The sequence below is a fragment of the Triticum urartu genome, chromosome 1A, assembly GCF_056163025.1.
Source record: "Triticum urartu cultivar PI428250 chromosome 1A, HENAU_Tu73, whole genome shotgun sequence".
In the NCBI taxonomy this organism is placed as follows: domain Eukaryota; kingdom Viridiplantae; phylum Streptophyta; class Magnoliopsida; order Poales; family Poaceae; genus Triticum; species Triticum urartu.
The window spans coordinates 249,938,470-249,952,069 of NC_141873.1; positions in this window are offsets into that span (position 1 = coordinate 249,938,470).

Genomic DNA, 13,600 nt, shown 5'->3' on the forward strand with positions numbered 1-13,600 from the left:
GCGGAGACTGGCGAAGGACGAGGTGACGATGTGCGTCGGGAATGGTTCCAAGGTCGATGTGATCGCCGTCGACACGCTACCTCTACATTTACCTACGGGATTAGTTTTAAACCTCAATAATTGTTATTTAGTGCCAGCTTTGAGCATGAACATTGTATCAGGATCTCGTTTAATTCGAGATGGCTACTCATTTAAATCCGAGAATAATGGTTGTTCTATTTATATGAGAGATATGTTTTATGGTTATGCTCCGTTGGTGAATGGTTTATTCTTAATGAATCTCGAGCGTAATGTTACACATATTCATAGTGTGAATACCAAAAGATGTAAGGTTGATAATGATAGTCCCACATACTTGTGGCACTGCCGCCTTGGTCACATAGGTGTCAAACGCATGAAGAAGCTCCATGCAGATGGACTTTTGGAGTCTCCTGATTACGAATCATTTGACACGTGCGAACCATGCCTCATGGGTAAAATGACCAAGACTCCGTTCTCAGGAACAATGGAGCGAGCAACCAACTTATTGGAAATCATACATACTGATGTGTGCGGTCCAATGAGTGTTGAGGCTCGCGGTGGCTATCGTTATGTTCTCACCCTCACTGATGACTTGAGTAGATATGGGTATGTCTACTTAATGAAACACAAGTCTGAGACCTTTGGAAAGTTCAAAGAATTTTAGAGTGAGGTTGAGAACCAACGTGACAGGAAAATCAAGTTCTTGCGATCAGATCGTGGGGGAGAATACTTGAGTCACGAATTTGGCACACACTTAAGAAAATGTGGAATAGTTTCACAACTCACGCCTCCTGGAACACCTCAGTGTAATGGTGTGTCCGAACGTCGTAATCGCACTCTATTAGATATGGTGCGATCTATGATGTCTCTTACCGATTTACCACTGTCATTTTGGGGCTATGCTTTAGAGACTGCCGCATTCACTTTAAATAGGGCTCCGTCGAAATCCGTTGAGACGACACCGTATGAATTATGGTTTGGGAAGAAACCTAAGCTGTCGTTTCTAAAAGTTTGGGGATGCAATGCTTATGTCAAGAAACTTCAACCTGAGAAGCTCGAACCCAAATCGGAAAAATGTGTCTTCATAGGATACCCTAAAGAAACTATTGGGTATACCTTCTACCTTAGATCCGAAGGCAAGATCTTTGTTGCCAAGAATGGGTCCTTTCTAGAGAAAGAGTTTCTCTCGAAAGAAATAAGTGGGAGGAAGGTAGAACTTGATGAAGTATTACCTCTTGAACCGGTAAGTGGCGCAGCTCAAGAAAATGTTCCTGAGGTGCCTGCACCGACTGGAGAGGAAGTTAATGATAATGATCATGAAACTTCAGATCAAGTTGCTACTGAACTTCGTAGGTCCACGAGGACACGTTCCGCACCAGAGTGGTACGGCAACCCTGTCTTGGAAATCATGTTGTTAGACAATGGTGAACCTTCGAACTATGAAGAAGCGATGGCGGGCCCGGATTCCGACAAATGGCTGGAAGCCATGAAATCCGAGATAGGATCCATGTATGAAAACGAAGTATGGACTTTGACTAACTTGCCCAATGATCGGCGAGCCATAGAAAATAAATGGATCTTTAAGAAGAAGACAGACGCGGATGGTAATGTAACCATCTATAAAGCTCGGCTTGTCGCTAAGGGTTATCGACAAGTTCAAGGGGTTGACTACGATGAGACTTTTTCACCCGTAGTGAAGCTGAAGTCCGTCCGAATCATGTTAGCAATTGTCGCATTCTACGATTATGAGATAATGCAAATGGACGTCAAAACGGCATTCCTTAATGGTTTCCTTAAGGAAGAATTGTATATGATGCAGCCGGAAGGTTTTGTCGATCCTAAGAATGCTGACAAGGTGTGCAAGCTCCAACGCTCGATTTATGGGCTGGTGCATGCATCTCGGAGTTGGAACATTCGTTTTGATGAGATGATCAAAGCGTTTGGGTTTACGCAGACTTATGGAGAAGCCTGCATTTACAAGAAAGTGAGTGGGAGCTCTGTAGCATTTCTCATATTGTATGTGGATGGCATACTGTTGATGGGAAATGATATAGAATTCTTGGAAAGCATAAAGGCCTACTTGAACAAGTGTTTTTCAATGAAGGATCTTGGAGAAGCTGCTTATATATTGGGCATCAAGATCTATAGAGATAGATCGGGACGCCTCATTGGTCTTTCACAGAGTATGTACCTTGACAAGATATTGAAGAAGTTCAAAATGGATCAGTCAAAGAAGGGGTTCTTGCCTGTATTGCAAGGTACGAGATTGAGCACGGCTCAATGCCCGACCACGGCAGAAGATAGAGAAAAGATGAGTGTCGTCCCCTATGCCTCAGCCATAGGGTCTATCATGTATGCTATGTTGTGTACCAGACCTGATGTAAACATCGCCGTAAGTTTGGTAGGAAGGTACCAAAGTAATCCCGGCATGGAACACTGGACAGCGGTCAAGAATATCCTGAAGTACCTGAAAAGGACTAAGGAAATGTTTCTCGTTTATGGAGGTGACGAAGAGCTCGTCGCAAAGGGTTACGTCGATGCTAGCTTCGACACAGATCTGGATGACTCTAAGTCACAAACCGGATACGTGTATATTTTGAATGGTGGGGCAGTAAGCTGGTGCGATTGCAAGCAAAGCGTTGTGGCGGGATCTACATGTGAAGCGAAGTACATGGCGGCCTCGGAGGCAACACAAGAAGCAGTCTGGGTGAAGGAGTTCATCACCGACCTAGGAGTCATACCCAATGCGTCGGGCCCGATGACTCTCTTCTGTGACAACACTGGAGCTATTGCCCTTGCCAAGGAGCCTAGGTTTCACAGGAAGACCAGGCATATCAAGCGTCGCTTCAACTCCATTCGTGAAAGTGTTCAAAATGGAGACATAGAGATTTGCAAAGTACATACGGACCTGAATGTGGCAGATCCGTTGACTAAACCTCTCCCTAGAGCAAAACATGATCAACACCAGAACTACATGGGTGTTCGATTCATCACAATGTAACTAGACTATTGACTCTAGTGCAAGTGGGAGACTGTTGGAAATATGCCCTAGAGGCAATAATAAAATGGTTATTATTATATTTCTTTGTTCATGATAATTGTCTATTGTTCATGCTATAATTGTGTTATCCGGAAACCGTAATACATGTGTGAATACATAGACCACAACACGTCCCTAGTGAGCCTCTAGTTGACTAGCTCGTTGATCAAAAGATAGTCATGGTTTCCTGACTATGGACATTGGATGTCATTGATAACGGGATCACATCATTAGGAGAATGATGTGATGGACAAGACCCAATCCTAAGCATAGCTCAAAGATCGTGTAGTTCGTTTGCTGTAGCTTTTCCGAATGTCAAGTATCATTTCCTTAGACCATGAGATTGTGCAACTCCCGGGTACCGTAGGAGTGCCTTGGGTGTGCCAAATGTCACAATGTAACTGGGTGACTATAAAGGTACACTACAGGTATCTCCGAAAGTGTCTGTTGGGTTGGCACGAATCGAGACTGGGATTTGTCACTCCGTATGACGAAGAGGTATCTCTGGGCCCACTCGGTAATGCATCATCATAATGAGCTCAATGTGACCAAGTGGTTGATCATGGGATCATGCATTACGGCACGAGTAAAGTGACTTGCCGGTAACGAGATTGAACGAGGTATTGGGATACCGACGATCGAGTCTCGGGTAAGTAACGTACCGATTGACAAAGGGAATTGTATACGGATTGATTGAATCATCGACATCGTGGTTCATCCGATGAGATCATCGTGGAGCATGTGGGAGCCAACATGGGTATCCAGATCCCGCTGTTGGTTATTGACCGGAGAGGCGTCTCGGTCATGTCTGCATGTCTCCCGAACTCGTAGGGTCTACACACTTAAGGTTCGGTGACGCTAGGGTTGTAGAGATATTAGTATGCAGTAACCCGAAAGTTGTTCGGAGTCCCGGATGAGATCCCGGACGTCACGAGGAGTTCCGGAATGGTCCGGAGGTAAAGATTTATATATATGAAGTCCAATTTTGGCCATCGGGAAGGTTTCGGGGGTCGTCGGTATTGTACCGGGACCACCGGAAGGGTCCCGGGGGTCCACCGGGTGGGGCCACTTATCCAGGAGGACCCCATGGGCTGAATTGGGAGGGGAACCAGCCCCTAGTGGGCTGGTGCGCCCCCCTTGGGCCTCCCCTGCGCCTAGGGTTGGGAAACCCTAGGGGTGGGGGCACCCCCCACTTGGCTTGGGGGGGAAGCCACCCCTTGGCCGCCGCCCCCTTGGAGATCCATCTCCCTAGGGCCGGCGCCCCCCCCCCCCAAGGCCCCTATATAAAGAGGGGGGAGGGAGGGCAGCCGCACCCCTTGCTCTTGGTGCCTCCCTCTCCCTCTGTAACACCTCTCCTCCCTACTTGCGCTTGGCGAAGCCCTGCCGGGATCCTGCTGCATCCACCACCACACCGTCGTGCTGCTGCATCTTCATCAACCTCTCCTTCCCCCTTGCTGGATCAAGAAGAAGGAGACGTCTTCCAACCGTACGTGTGTTGAACGCGGAGGTGTTGTCCGTTCGGCACTTGGTCATCGGTGATTTGGATCACGACGAGTACGACTCCATCAACTCCGTTCTCTTGAACGCTTCCGCGCGCGATCTACAAGGGTATGTAGATGCACTCCTCTCTCCCTCGTTGCTAAATGACTCCATAGATTGATCTTGGTGATGCGTAGAAAATTTAAAATTTCTTCTACGTTCCCCAACAGGCACCAAGAACAATGTTCTCGTCACAAGAATATCGGAATGATCCCAAGATACCCGCGTGATCCTAAACTTTTTTTTTGTGAAATTGAGGAGAGGAAAGTCAAAACATCTACGTCAGGAGGCCTCACTAGAGCGACGAAGGGGACTGAGGAGTAAAAAGAATCCTACTCTCCGATATATATATATATATATAATACTTGGTACTTCTCCAATGTATCTACTTTTTCAAACACTTTTGACCTTGTTTTGGACTCTAACTTGCATGATTTGAATGGAACTAACCCGGACTGGCGCTGTTTTCAGCAGAATTGCCATGGTGTTATTTTTGTGCAGAAATAAAAGTTCTCGGAATGACCTGAAAATTTACAGACACGTTTTGGAATTTATAAAAAATACTGGCGAAAGAATCAACGAAAGGGGGCCCACACCCTGTCCACGAGGGTGCAGGGCGCGCCCCACTGCCTCATGGGCCCCCTGAGGCTCCACCGACGTCGACTCCAACTCTATATATTCACGTTCGGGGAGAGAAAAATCATAGAGAAGGATTCATCATGCTTTACAATACGGAGCCGCCGCCAAGCCCTAATCTCCCTCGGGAGGGCTGATCTGGAGTCCGTTCGGGGCTCCGGAGAGGGGAATCTGTCGCCATCATCATCATCAACCTTCCTCAATCACGAATTTCATGATGCTCACCGCCATGCATGAGTAATTCCATCGTAGGCTTGCTGGACGGTGATGGGTTGGATGAGATTTATCATGTAATCGAGTTAGTTTTGTTAGGGTTTGTTCCCTAGTATCCGTTATGTTCTAAGATTGATGTTGCTATGACTTTGCTATGCTTAATGCTTGTCACTAGGGCCCAAGTGCCATGATTTCAGATCTGAACCAAATATGTTTTCATGAATATATGTGAGTTCTTGATCCTATTTTGCAAGTCAATAGTCACCTACTATGTGTTATGATCGGTAACCCCGAAGTGACAATAATCGGGACCACTCCTGGTGATGACCGTAGTTTGAGGAGTTCATGTATTCACTAAGTTTTAATGCTTTGTTCCGGTACTCTATTAAAAGGAGGCCTTAATATCCCTTAGTTTCCAATAGGACCCCGCTGCCACGGGAGGGTAGGACAAAAGATGTCATGCAAGTTCTTCTCCATAAGCACGTATGACTATATTCGGAATACATGCCTACATTACATTGATGAACTGGAGCTAGTTCTATGTCACCCTATGTTATAACTATTGCATGAGGAATTGCATCCGACATAATTATCCATCACTAATCCATTGCCTATGAGCTTTTCACATATTGATCTTTGCTTAGTTACTTTTCCATTGCCACTGTTACAATTGCTACAAAAACTACTACTGTTACTTTTGCCATCGTTACCATTACTTGCATACTACTTTGCTACTAAATACTTTGCTGCAGATATTAAGTCTTTCAGGTGTGGTTGAATTGACAACTCAACTGCTAATACTTGAGAATATTCTTTGGCTCCCCTTGTGTTGAATCAATAATTTTGGGTTGAATACTCTACCCTCGAAAACTGTTGCGATCCCCTATACTTGTGGGTTATCAAGACTATTTTCTGGCGCCGTTGCCTGGGAGCATAGCTCTATTCTTTGAGTCACTTGGGATTTATATGTGTTGATCACTATGAGGAACTTGAAAGATGAAAGAACCAAGATTTTTCCCTCAACTATGAGTGGAGGTAAGGAACTGCCATCTAGCTCTGCACTTGATTCACCTTCTGTTTTGAGTAAACTTGCTACACCTACTCCTGCTATTGATTCTGATATGTCGCATGTTATTGATGATGCCACTTCTGCTATGCATGATGCTTACGATGAAACTACTTCTATGTTTGATAAGACTGTGCCATTAGGTGAATTTCTTGATGAACAACTTGCTAGGGTTAGAGAGAATGAAATTATTGAAATTGATAATATTGATGAAAGTGATGATGAAGATTCTTCCCCTAGATATGAATTGCCTTATGTGCCTGAGGGTTATGTTATGGGTGAAGAAACTGCTAGAGATCTTTTAGCTTGCAAAGATAGATATGATCTTAAGAAACTGTTAGCTAAGTTGAAAGAAAAATCTTTGAATGATAGAATGAAATATGACCCTGATTTTGCTACTTCACCTATCTATATTTCTGGTAAGGATTATAATTTCTCTGTCGATCTTGAGTTAATTACTTTGGTTGAATCTGATCCTTTTTATGGCTATGAATCTGAAACTATTGTGGCACGTCTTACTAAATTGAATGATATAGCCACCCTATTCACTCATGAGGAAACAATTCGTTATTACTATATCCTTAAGTTATTTCCGTTCTCATTAAAGGGTGATGCTAAAATATGGTTAATTCTCTTGCTCTTGGTTGTGTGCGTAGTCCCCAGGATATGATTTATTACTTCGCTGCTAAATATTTCCCTGCTCATAAGAAACAAGCTGCCTTAAGGGAAATATATAATTTTGTGCAAATTGAAGAAGAGAGTCTCCCATAAGCTTGGGGGAGGCTTCTCCGATTACTTAATGCTTTGCCTGATCATCCTCTTAAGAAAAATGAAATACTTGATATCTTTTATACTGGACTAACCGATTCTTCCAGAGATCACCTGGATAGTTGTGTTGGTTGTATTTTCAGGGAAAGAACTATTGAACAAGCTAAATTGCTATTGAATAATATGTTGAGTAATGATAATGATTGGACACTTCCTGAAACAATTCCTAAGCCAACTCCGAAGAAAAGGGGTATTCTATTTCTCAGTCCTGAAGATATGCAAGAGGCAAAGAAATCTATGCAAGAAAAGGGTATTAAAGCTGAAGATGTTAAGAATTTACCACCTATTGAAGAAATACATGGTCTTAATAATCCGACATAGGTAGTAAAGGTAAATTCTCTCTATAGACTTGATGAAGGTGATATTCCTCGTAATAAGTCTGCTAGCCAATGCTTGGATGAGTTTGATAACTTTATTGTTAAACAAGAAAACTTCAATGCTTATGTTGGTAGACAATTGAAACTTAATGCTTATATAATTGAACACTTGAGTGATTATATGTCTAGAGTTAAAGGTGACCTTAAACTTATTAGTAAATATGCTTCTATGCTTACCACTAAAGTAGAACAAGTGCTTAAAGCACATGATGGTTTGCTCAATGAATTGAATAATAAGGAAAATGAAAATGTTGTTAGAGTTGTGACTAGAGGGGGTAAAATGACTCAGGAACCTTTGTATCATGAGGGCCACCCCGAGAGAGTTGAGCAAGATTCTCAGAGAACTAATGTTGATGCACCTAGTCTTTCTAAGAAGAAGAAAAAGAAAAATGATAGGACTTTGCATGCTTCTAGTGAACCTGTTGTTGACACATCTAAGAATCCCGATGATATTTCTATTTCTGATGCTGAAACACAATCTGGTAATAAACATGAACCTAGTGATAATGTTAATGATGATGTTCATATTGATGCTCAACCTAGCAATAACCCTCATGTAGAAATTGAACCTGCGGTTGATCTTGATAACCCACAATCAAAGAATCAACATTATGATAAGAGAGACTTCATTGCTAGGAAGAACGGTAAAGAAAGAGAACCATGGGTTCAGAAACCCATGCCTTTTCATCCTAAACCATCCAAGAAAAAAGGATGATGAGGATTTTGAGCGCTTCACTCAAATGATTAGACCTATCTTTTTTGCGTATGTGTTTGACTGATATGCTTAAAATGAATCCTTATGCTAAGTGTATGAAAGATATTGTTACAAATAAAAGAAAAATACCGAAGCTGAAATTTCCACCGTGCTTGCCAACTATACTTTTAAAGGTGGAATACCAAAGAAACTAGGAGATCCCAGAGTACCAACTATACCATGCTCCATTAAAAGAAACTATGTTAAAACTGCCTTATGTGATCTTGGAGCCGGTGTTAGTGTTATGCCTCTCTCTTTATATCGTAGACTTGATTTCAATAAGTTGACACCTACTGAAATATCTTTGCAAATGGCCGATAAATCAATTGCTATACCTGTCGGTATCTGTGAGGATGTGCCTGTTGTGGTTGCAAACGTTACTATTTTAACGGACTTTGTTATTCTTGATATTCCCGAGGACGATAGTATGTCGATTATCCTTGGTAGACCCTTTTTAAATACTGCAGGGGCTGTTATTGATTGCAACAAAGGCAATGTCACTTTTCATGTTAATGGTAATGAGCATAAGGTTCACTTTTCGAGGAAACAACCTCAAGTCCATAGTATCAATTCTATTGGAAAAATTTCAACGATCACTATTGGAGGTTTTGAATTCCCTCTCCCTACTGTCAAGAAGAAATATGATATTCTTATTGTTGGGGACATGCATATCCCCGTTGAGGTAACCTAGTGTTATTCGAAAATTCTCCGGTTTCATGTTATTCAGAAAGAGTTTGTTAACAAGACTTGATCAACCTTGTTAGTGGATTCCTTTTGATGAGTATGAGATGGATGAAGTTAGAAAGCACAACTCTTTGTACCCTCCTTTTACTTTCTGTTATTTAGATTAAATAAAGCAAAATAGTATTTTCTGTCTGTTTTTTGAATTATCCATGCAATAAAAAATACCCATAAAATAAAAGTTCTCCAAATGTCCTGAAAATGAAGTATGAATTTTTGTAGAATATTTAATAATATCTAGCACTGAGAACACGCCAGGGGGACCCACCATCTGGCCATGAGGGTCCAGGGCACGCCCACCCCCTGGGGCGTGCCCCTGCCTTGTGGACCCCACGTGGCCCCCCTCCACTCATTCCAGCGCCCACACACTCCGTCTTCCTCTAGAAAAAATCACCTCGTAGCTCAAACCCGTGTTCTAGCTCATCTTGCTGCCATTTTCAATCTCCTTGCTCAAAGCTCCATTCACAAAACTGCTTTGGGGGATTGTTCTTCGGTATGTGACTCCTCCAATGGTCCAATTAGTTTTTGTTCTAGTGCTCTATTTATTGCATTTTTTGCTGCTAAGGTGACCCCGTTCTTGAGCTTGCATGTCAAATTTATATGGTCCCAAGTAGTTTTAATGCATGATATGGCCTCTAGGCACTTGTAGGAGTAGTTGCTATTAATCTTGTTGAGTTTGGTTCACTTTTATTTTGAGACACTAAAAATTTCAGAAATTTTTCAGAGAAAGATAATGATGAAGAGATTGTTGAGGGGCTCCTTGAGCTGAAGCTCGAAGGATAAGCAGAATGAGGAGAATAAAAGGCCCAAATACAATCTTCCTCGCACTGCGGAGGTTCGGCCGTGCGAATGGCTGTGTGATGAGTTCTTGAGAGTAGACGGGATTTACGATGACTTTTATTATTTGGCTGAGAATGCAGGCCTCACCGACTTCCTCCGCGACCAGCACGAACAGTATCTTCTACTCACTAATATTTTCATGCAAATTTTTTATTTCCATGCTAAGAAATCACCACCTTCAGTGGAGTTTCACTTATATGATGAGGTTAAGGAGATGTCACTTCATGATTTTTGTCGGGTCTGCAAGATACCCTTTGAGGGCAGCATCGAGGAACCACATCGTAGCGATGTAGATGGGTTTATTGATAGAATTGCTGTAGGAGAAACTAGGAAAATTTCAGATGCAAGAATTACCAGTATACATTTTCCTGTTCTACATTACATTGCGATATTTGCTAGTAGATGCTTAATTGGTCGCGGGAACAGTGGAAATCTTAGTGCTCCTGATATTGTCATTTTGCGCCATGCTTTGTTTCGTGATACCACTTTCAGCTTAGGCGCTATTGTTGCTAAACGGTTAAATCTGAACCGAACAAAGGGCCCCATCTTCGGAGGCATCTTTGCTTCACGCCTTGCTGAATACTTTGGGATACCTATTAGGCATTATGAGAAAGAGGAAAAGTTGTTGCCCCCTATTTTTCTAGATTATAAGAGTACGGTAGCACATGATTTTATTGTTAAAGATAAGAAGAAGATGCTTAAGTGTAATTTGATACTTGGTAAAACTCACTGTGAGATTATTACCTTGCATGTACCCTCTCTGTTTAACATACTTTCAGGCAAGTACCTCATCTAACCCGAGGCCATTTATGCGTACTAGAGGCTGACACAAGTCCCAAAGCCTGAGCCTGAGCCTGAGTCACCACTTGATCCTTATCGTCAGTTTGTTTATCAGTGGAATCCGGAGGAGATCGCCAACCAGTGGCACCCTGAGGACCCTCCTCAGTACACCGGAGGGAGTTGCCTCAATCCATAGGCATAGACCAACTTAGGCCAAAAGCCTAAGCTTGGGGGAGTACGTATTTCTCACTGACATTACATTCATGTTCACACACTCATGCCAGTTGTCGGTGCTCATACTTTTTCATTGTACTATCCATGCTAGTTTATTTTTGTTTCTAAGCCTTCTTCTTGTGTGATTGAAAAACCTTAAGAAAAACCAACAAAATTTAGTTGTAGCTTTTAGCTAGTTTACTTTCCGTGCCTGTAGTAGTAACTAAAACAAAACCCAAAAAGATTTCTCGTTCTTCTTTTGCTTGTTGGCAGCTTTCCCGTGTAAATAGTTTTATTTCTTTTATTTGGGGGTCGAGAGGAGAAGACCATGATGAAAATGTTGAGTGGCTCTCATATGCATTATTGTTGATATAACCAAGATCCCATATTACCTTGTCTTATCCCTTGTATTAAATGCTTGCAGATTTCAGCTTAGTCCAATGCACGTGCACTATTTTTATTATCCACACCGTTTGGTCGTGCAAGTGAAAGGGCAATAATGACAATATATGATGGACTGAATGAGATGAGAGAAGCTGGTATGAACTCGGCCTATCTTGTTTTTGTAAATATGATTAGTTCATCGTTTCTGATTCAGCCTATTATGAATGAAACATGTTTGCAATGACAATTAGAGATTATAGTTGCTCATGCCATGCTTAATTAGCTAGGAGTTTATAATGGTTTACCTTGTGTGGCAACATGCTATTAAAATGGTTGTGATGTGGTATGATAGGGTGGTATCCTCCTTTGAACGATTCGAGTGGCTTGACGTGGCACATGTTCACGCATGTAGTTGAAACAAAATCAACATAGCCTCCACGATACTTATGTTCATGATGAATTATATCCTACTCATGCTTGCACTCAGTGTTGATTAATTTTAATGCATGTTCATGACTATTGTCGCTCTCTAGTTGGTTGCTTCCCAGCCTCTTTCTAGCCTTCACTTGTACTAAGCGGGAATACTGCTTGTGCATCCACTTCCATAAACCCCAAAGTTATTCCATATGAGTCCACCATACCTTCCTATATGCGGTATCTACCTGCCGTTCCAAGTAAATTTGTATGTGCCAAACTCTAAACCTTCAAATGAAATTATGTTCTGTATGCTCGAATATCTCATGTATCAACTAGGGCTGTCTATATCTTTCATGCTAGGTGGGTTATTCTCAAGATGAGTGGACTCCGCTCATCATTCACGAGAAAATGGCTGGTAACCGGGATGCCTAGTCCCATGCTCAAATCAAAATTATTGCAAACAAAACTCCCCCCAGGATTGTTGTTAGTTGGAGGCACCCGTTGTTTCGGACAAGCCATGGATTGATGTTTGTTGGTGGTGGGGGAGTATAAACTTTAGCATTCTGTTTGGGAACCGCCTATAATGTGTGTAGCATGGAAGATATCGAGATCTCTTGGTTGTTATGTTGACAATGAAAGTATACCACTCAAAATATTATTCATCTCTGTTTCAAAACTCAAGCTCTGGCACCTCTGCAAATCCCTGCTTCCCTCTGCGAAGGGCCTATCTATTTAATTTTATGTTGAGTCATCATCCTCTTATTAAAAAGCACCAGTTAGAGAGCACCGCTGTCATTTGCATGCATTACTATTAATTTACATTGAATATGACTATGACTGGATCTCTTTTACCATGAATTACAATGTCTAGTCAGTCCTTGATCTTCAGGGGTGCTCTGCATTTATGTTTTGCGGTCTCAGAAAGGGCTAGCGAGATACCATCTTATTATATCATATTATGATTGTTTGAGAAAGTGTTGTCATCCGAGATTTATTATTATTGCTCGCTAGTTGATTATGTCATTGATATGAGTAAACATGAGACCTAAATGTTATTGTGAATATTATTAGTTCATAATATTTGTTGAAAACTTGGATGCTAGCTTTACATATTTGCAACAACAAGATCAAATAGAGTTTGTAAAAGTTTTTCTTTATCACTTTCAGTTTGTCAACTAAATTGCTTTAGGACAAGAAAACATTTAAGCTTGGGGGAGTTGATACGTCTCCAACGTATCTACTTTTCCAAACACTTTTGACCTTGTTTTGGACTCTAACTTGCATGATTTGAATGGAACTAACCCGGATTGACACTGTTTTCAGCAGAATTGCCATGGTGTTGTTTTTGTGCAGAAATAAAATTTCTCGGAATGGCCTGAAAAATTACGAAGACACATTTTGGAATTTATAAAAAATACTGGCGAAAGAATCAGCGTAACGGGGCCCACACCTTGTCCACGAGGGTGTAGGGCGCGCCCCTTGCCTCATGGGCCCCCTGATGCTCCACCGACGTCGACTCCAACTATATATTCACGTTCGGGGAGAAAAAGATCAGAGAGAAGGATTCATCGCGTTTTACAATACGGAGCCGCTGCCAAGCCCTAATCTCTCTCGGGAGGGCTGATCTCGAGTCTGTTCGGGGCTCCGAAGAGGGGAATCCGTCGCCATCGTCACCTTCAACCTTCCTCCATCACCAATTTCATGATGATCACCGTCGTGCGTGAGTAATTCCATCGTAGGCTTGCTAGACG